This window comes from Podarcis melisellensis (genome assembly GCF_964234715.1).
Source record: "Podarcis melisellensis genome assembly, chromosome: 17".
NCBI classification, from domain to species: Eukaryota; Metazoa; Chordata; class Lepidosauria; order Squamata; family Lacertidae; genus Podarcis; species Podarcis melisellensis.
The window spans coordinates 23092817-23099717 of NC_138534.1; the positions used below are offsets into that span (position 1 = coordinate 23092817).

A 6901-nucleotide genomic window follows, 5' to 3' on the forward strand; every position below is an offset into this window, starting at 1 on the left:
TTTCCTTCTGGGAGATGCCCAAAAAGCAACACAAACATTTTGTCTGACTTGCCAATCACTCTTTTGTAGTGTTAAATGCTTTCATGCAAATATATTTGGGTTGGCAGCATCAAGCCCCATTCAAGGGTTTGATCAACATGATTAACCATTTCATGAAGGGAGTGGAGCTGGGCCTGTGGCCACTAGCCCCACCCCGATGCATATGTACAGCAGCGGAGCGCATGCCCGCACTGCCAGGGGTGGGCACATGGGGCAGGCTGTGGCCAAGAAGAGCATGTGCCAGCTTTGCCTCTCACTCTCCCCCTACTCTCTGCTACCAGGTCAGGCCAGGCACGCCTCACCGTGGCTGAGGTGCAATGCTCTCTGCCTTGAATGGGAACCCTATGTGATCAGTGGGCTTCCTGCCCAATGTGGAGATGGAGGCTGCCCATGCAATACTGAATCCTGATCTCCATAAGCAGAACAGAACCCCAAAGCTTGGATGTTGTTGCATCACCAACAGAGACACAAGGTAAGTTTGGGATCAGAGAATGCACCCTTACTTTTCTCCCTTTTGCTAAAATCAATACATATTCTCGAGGACAGTACTGTTAATCCAGATGTTTCTCTAAACTAGGGTTTATGTCCAAGAAATCCTGGACATGTCCTCTTTTGGGGGGGCAACAGGGTCATCCTAGGTGATGTTTTACATTTCAAAGGAAATATTCAGGGTTTGTTGGTTTGTTTATGGGGTTTTTGGTGCAGGCACAGAGTAGCTCAGACTTGGTCTCAGGTGCCGCAGCCCTGTGTGCCTATTTCCCCAGCTCAGGCTGGCAGTGGCTCAGGCTGTCCTCTTTTTTTGCTCTTCAAGATATGACAACCCTACTCTAAACACAACTGAAATCTCAGAAGTTTTTCACAGCCTCCTTTTTTCATTCTCACTCCCACGCAGCTTAAATCACATTTTAGAAACCTTTCTGTGCATGAGTATTTGCATCAGGATGTGGAGACACATTAAGATGTGCATGCTATTTAAAGCATACTTTAGTTATTCTCCACCCACGCTCAGATGAGCATTCCCATCTGTGGCTTCAGCTGATGACACTCAAAAGGAAACTTGTTTAGACATATAGGTCCCCTTGCTGCATCAGGTTAAATTAATAAAATGATGACTATTTTACATCCAAAGTTAATGCACATGCAAAAATATGATCTATTCTCAAACTGTGATGCATAATAACCATGAAATATGGTTGCTACTTTACCTGTTCAATACTGTAACTGATTGTTCCTCAAATAACTGTGGGGCACTATTTTTTGTGATGACATGTTATTTAAACACACACAAGAGTCTGCTCATAACTAGCATTTTTGAGCCCACTATCTTGTTTCTCAACAAGCAATGCAACTTGGTCACTGGTCTTATCAAAGCTCGGAGAGGTTAAAGCAATGCAGAGTAAATGAAGTAATAAGACAAAGTTTATCACAGTTAATGGATAAATGAATTGCGTGAATCAAGTCACTATATTGGAAACCCAAGTGCTTAAAAAGTGTGGGGGGGAGTATGAATTGTTTTACAGAGTGGTTGTGATGCTAAAACAAGATATGAACTGTAAAAGGTTTTAAAAACTGTTAATGGTAATTAATAAAAGCCTCACAAAAGTACAAATAAAAGATAAAAGACATGATCACTATTATTTTATTTCTTATTTTATCAATACTTGTAGAACATTCTAATTGTTATAGGAAATATTTTTTATTGTAAACTCAAATTATACAGCCAATTTATTCCTACTTTTATATGCACTTTGAAAAAGTACACCAGGAATGTGACAAGTGCAGTATTTATATAAGTAATATATTTATCAATGCATTTAACTGATCTGCATCTGGGGAAATCCTCTTAAACGTATATCCACAAATACACAATTAAACTATGACACAAAAGAGTTCATACTATTACTATAAATCTATCAAAACCAGTAAAATGCTATTTAAGATGTGAAATTTCTGAAGGGCAAAAATTGACCATTTCCCCAATCAAATATAAAAGGCATAGGAAAAGGGTAAAAGCCTTGTAAAATTATTCAGTAGGCAAAGCTAAGCAAAACAAAACAAGTGTCTACATAGATTCCCTTGATTAGTAAGAGAAAAATCCATTGGGATTTATTCATTAAATAACCACTGATATTTAATATTCTGATATTTTTGTATATTCTGTCCCTTTTTCTGGCATCTGTGACATCAACCCCATGAACTGGCTTGTGTGCACTGGATTTTTCACCCATATGCTCTGTTTAAAAATGATGCCCACAAGTATCTATCCCATAATGTCAGAACTGTTTTAGGAGGGCATGACGCACTCACTTCAAATCTGAATAAGATTCAATAAGACATATCATCCAATCAGTGGCGTAGCGTGGGTTGTCAGCACCCGGGGCAAGGCAAGTGAGAGAGAGTGAGTGAGCCAGGTAGGGGCAGAGAGCTGCGAGTGCGAGCGCACCCCCCCCCATGTTGCGGCCGGTGCGGCTGGGCCCCCCTGCACCCCCCACGCTACGCCACTGCATCCAATACAACCTACTGATAATTCAGCGCATTTGAAAATATCTGGCAAAAATTCCATGAAGCAAAACATGTCCATCATGGTATCATCAAACAGCAAAGGCAAGAGTGAGCAGTCTTGCTCCCGAGTCCTTGTGCAGTTTAGGGATACACACCAATATACTCCTGCACACCATCTAGAAACATAGTTGCATTACAAAACCAACTTTTCTGCTTTGCTTTTTTAATTGCTCTGTTGTTTTTGTTTATTTATCTGGCTTAATATAAAACAAAATCTGCCACCAAAGTAAAATTTGTAACTAAAGTATCCTGTTGCTTCTAACTACCCGGCAAATAAAGCTGATCACTTAACAGCACTAACATACACTCATATTTGCAGAAATTCATTGCAGTTATTAATAATTGATTGTGCTAGCTTTGTTTCCTAACAGTTAATTTGGGGTTCTGTAATAAATGTAAGACTGTCTTTACTACTGTTCAAAAAAACCATCTCTTTAAATATTGATCATGATTTAACCAGTCAACATCTCCATTCACCTCTGACGGTAGAAAAGAAAGCTGCATATATAAATTTCAGATAAATAAATTCAAAATAAGTGAAGATATTTTTCTTATACAAACTAATAGCCACACAGCGCACTGTTGCTAGAAGCTCTAGGATCAGAAAGCAATAATGAAACATCAAAAGAATTCACATTAAAAATATTTAAGTAGCTGATTTACATAATCCAATTGATTTCATGAATACCATGTTAGAATTCTCATGAATACTCTTGTTAGAAACCCATAAGTGTTTGAATTTGAATTTTATTACTGCAAGCTGAGCCTGGTCAAACCTAAATCTAAAGATTAAAGTATAATCTGGGCATTAGAAGATACTAACCTACTAAACATTCAGACTAAATTGTCATAGAAAAGGTTCAGTGCTCTCATGCCTATGGATGTCAAAAAAAAACATAGGGAGGAGACAAGAGGTAAAAGCTATCTATACCAGCATTCAGAGCGGCACTTTTCTACTTTCCTAAAGCTGATATTGACCTTGGCTGTCCTAATGCAGATTTCTATTTTAACCCAAGACAAGAAGAATGTATTTCAATTCTTTATGGGAAAGCATGTCAACAGAAGGTTCAGGGCACGCATTCATCAAATTCAGTGGCATTCATAAATGTAAATGTCTATTTCTCTGTTAATTATAAAGAGCGCAGGTAACAACAGCGATCTAACAAAACATAAGTTTCTGTTTTGACACAGAATGGTTTCTTCACTTCAAACACACCAAGGAAAAAGTCCTAAACATTTTGCTAAAACTAGGCCTCCTTAATTTTAGTCTTCCTTTCTTCCCAACAAAACCCAACTCAAACCTACACTTTCTGGCATCATAGCTAAAATGAAAGCACAGCCATATTCTAAGTTTGCTGGAATTTTATAGCAAACCATTTTGATAAAGTGGCTTTCAAAGCAGTTTGCATGCCAGTTATGCTAAAACCCAGAACATTCCCTCACCATCTACTACCATGGTAAAAAGCACCTGACTTAGAAGGGGGCCAATTCATGCAATCATTTTGCCACACGAAACTGCCCCTTTGGCTTGCAAAGACACTGTAGAGCTCAAGCGCTAACCATGCCTAATTCTGTTTAGGACTGGGGGTTTGGTATTATGGACAAATAACATCCTCCTGATCTTTGCTCATGCAGAAAGCTAACATGCTACTACGAATTTTTGCTCAATACAATACTGAAGGCAGGTCCATCTGCACGCATGTGCCTGTTTAACTTCCAAGTGCATGGAGCTTGTCCCTGTACAGGACATAACACTATTTGTCCTTAATCTGGACTTCTTACAACTAAGTTCTCAGAATTGTTTGCTGGCCCAAAAAGTCATTGCAAATAGGTTGCAACGCCCACCATCTGTGCAATGTGACAAAACATGTCGCTGTAGCAAAGCAAAATAAACAGCCAGATACAAAATGACTTCAAGTCAACTACAACAGCCTAACTTGCTTATCAAAAGGGCTGCCTACCACCTTTCCTCCTTAGGTTTAGAGTGTAGTTTTGTCATCGGCAAAGAAAAGAAAACTTACTAGACCACACTAAGATCCATTAATATGCTGGCATTCATTTCAGTGAGTGCACTGAACTGCTTACTGGAGAGGAGACTGCCATAAATAGCACAGTTCTCCAAAATGTCATGCGAGCCTTTCTTTAAAATAGGTGCTATATTATCAAGAAAATACAATACATCTTTGCTGACAGGGTCATGCTACACAGAAACCAAGCCTCTTGTCCTTCTCCTATCTGTAAAAACGCTGGAGACAAATTCTCGGTAGCACCATGCAGTATTTAAACTGTACTATAGTTATTCACTAGTCCATAAAAGCCTTTGGAAAAACTAAATTAAGAAACACCACAAACAAAAACAAAAGGCACATAGCATTTGAAGTTTGATTCTAATTGTATTGCACAAAACACCTACAGATCTGCATGATTACTTGAAGAAAGAATTCACTCCTTATTTGCACTCTTGTGAATTATTCTAGATCCACACTTTAAAGATAGCCACATGATCTCCAGAGAGTAGCACAGAGATAGTTGGCAAGAAAGAAAGAAAGAAAGAAAGAAAGAAAGAAAGAAAGAAAGAAAGAAAGAAAGAAAGAAAGAAAGAAAGAGCTAATGATTAAGATAGATAGTGCATTACTTTAACTTAACAGTCACAATGTGAAAGAGAGTTAAGTGAACTGAAGTGCACTTCAGCTCTGAACTGGGTCTTTGGTGCTTACTGCATTAATTTCAAAAACACTGAAATGGTGTTTTCCATACACTACTTCTACTGACCCCCCTCTTGCTTTGAGCAAGTGTTGCTGCATCATGTGTCCAGCAGAATGGGAACATGCCACACAAATATTAAGGGCAGTGGGGACTATGTTCACACACCGACTTTGATCAGGACCATTTTACACATTAGTTGTACTTTAACACAGGGGATTATATCAATTCCCGTGCAATTAATATGTTGAGCAGCGACTGACGTTTGGGCCTTTTCAGCATGAGATGTAAAAGCAGCTGGGTGTGCAGGATAACACCTATACCCGGTTTACTTCGCTCCTGCATATACACAAAGCCAATACTCTTCTGCTCCAGGCTAATTCCAATGTGGAGTAATGATCTAGTCCTTAACTGTGTGCTCCCAGCAGACTAAAACCCTACCCATTCACGCACACCAAAATTGTGAGGATTGTGCATTTCTCTACTTTTTTTTTTAACCAGTCATTTTAAACACAAGGAGGGTGGGAATAAGCCTTGTTAAGCAACGCTTAGCCAAGGGAAATGATCCTGAATGTGTGTAGCCACAACCACAACTAACCCTCATTGTTCCGCTCCCAACAAGGGCAAAGGCGGAGTTCTCGGCTCGCTTTAGTTTAAGGTTACCAGATTATTTTTCAATGAATCAGGGGACACTTTTCAGCCTCAATGGATTCTGTATGGGGGACTGATTTGTAAATCCGGGGACTGTCCCCGGGAAACGGGGAAGTCTGGTAACCTTACATTAGTTCTCTCCGGTTGCTTTCACAGAATATGAAATATGAAAGCGACAAGTCTGGCTCTTTCCGACTCAGGATGATGTTCCTTGGCATCCTCGCTCCCTGCCCGCTCCACTGCGCATGCAAGCGGAGCGCATCTCTCTCCCCCCCCCCTCCCCGCATCTTCTAATCTTAGCAATGCAAGTTCCTTTCCATTTGAACTCCCTGGGTTCGCCTAAGGGGAGAAGAGAGGATGCTCGCTGCTCCCCGGTGCCCACCCCCATCCCCCCCCCCAAAAAAAGCAAAGGCGTCGCATTGATCCCGAGTGTTTCTGGACGGTAAAGGGAGCTGGGAGAGCGACGGGAAGGAAGGGAAGGCGAGCAGGGAGCGTGACCGCAGGAAACTCCTCGCCAGAGGAAAGGGAGGGGGAGACGGAGCCCAGCAGGCCAGGCCGGGGAAGGCGCGCTTTGGTGGGCCTCCCCATCCCTCCTCCTCCTCCTCCTCCTCCTCCTCCTACCCGCGGCAGAGGCTGAAGCAGAACCGGCCCGCCGCATCCCTCCTGCTCGTCCAGCCGCCGAGTGAAGACCCGGACCGAGACCCTCCCCCTCCCCTCCCCCCCCCCGCAGATCCCGCTGCTGGATCCGGGCCAGCGCCAGCAGCTCCTGCCCAAGAAGCAACAGGCGGCCTTCGCTCCGCCAGCCGGTCTCCCCCCGCCCCATGCAGGCCAGGCCTGGCCGAGCCCTCCGCGGGCGCAGCGGCGCGCACGACCCCCCTTCTCTCCACCCCCCCCCCTGGAAAAACGAGGCTGGCGCCCCCCACCCCCGCCAGCAGCGCAGTGGACC

General features: G+C 42.6%; 1 protein-coding gene across 13 annotated transcripts in view; it reads right to left on the reverse strand.

Moving 5' to 3' along the window:
* The window catches only part of MPDZ (multiple PDZ domain crumbs cell polarity complex component), a 100964-nt gene extending 94309 nt beyond the window's left edge, over positions 1-6655 (reverse strand). For all 13 annotated transcript variants that reach the window (XM_081893624.1, XM_081893618.1, XM_081893613.1 and 10 more), the window contains exon 1: positions 6577-6655. The gene's annotated coding sequence lies outside the window, so the exon portion shown is untranslated. The remainder of the gene's footprint in view (positions 1-6576) is intronic.
* Positions 6656-6901: the final 246 nt, after the last annotated feature.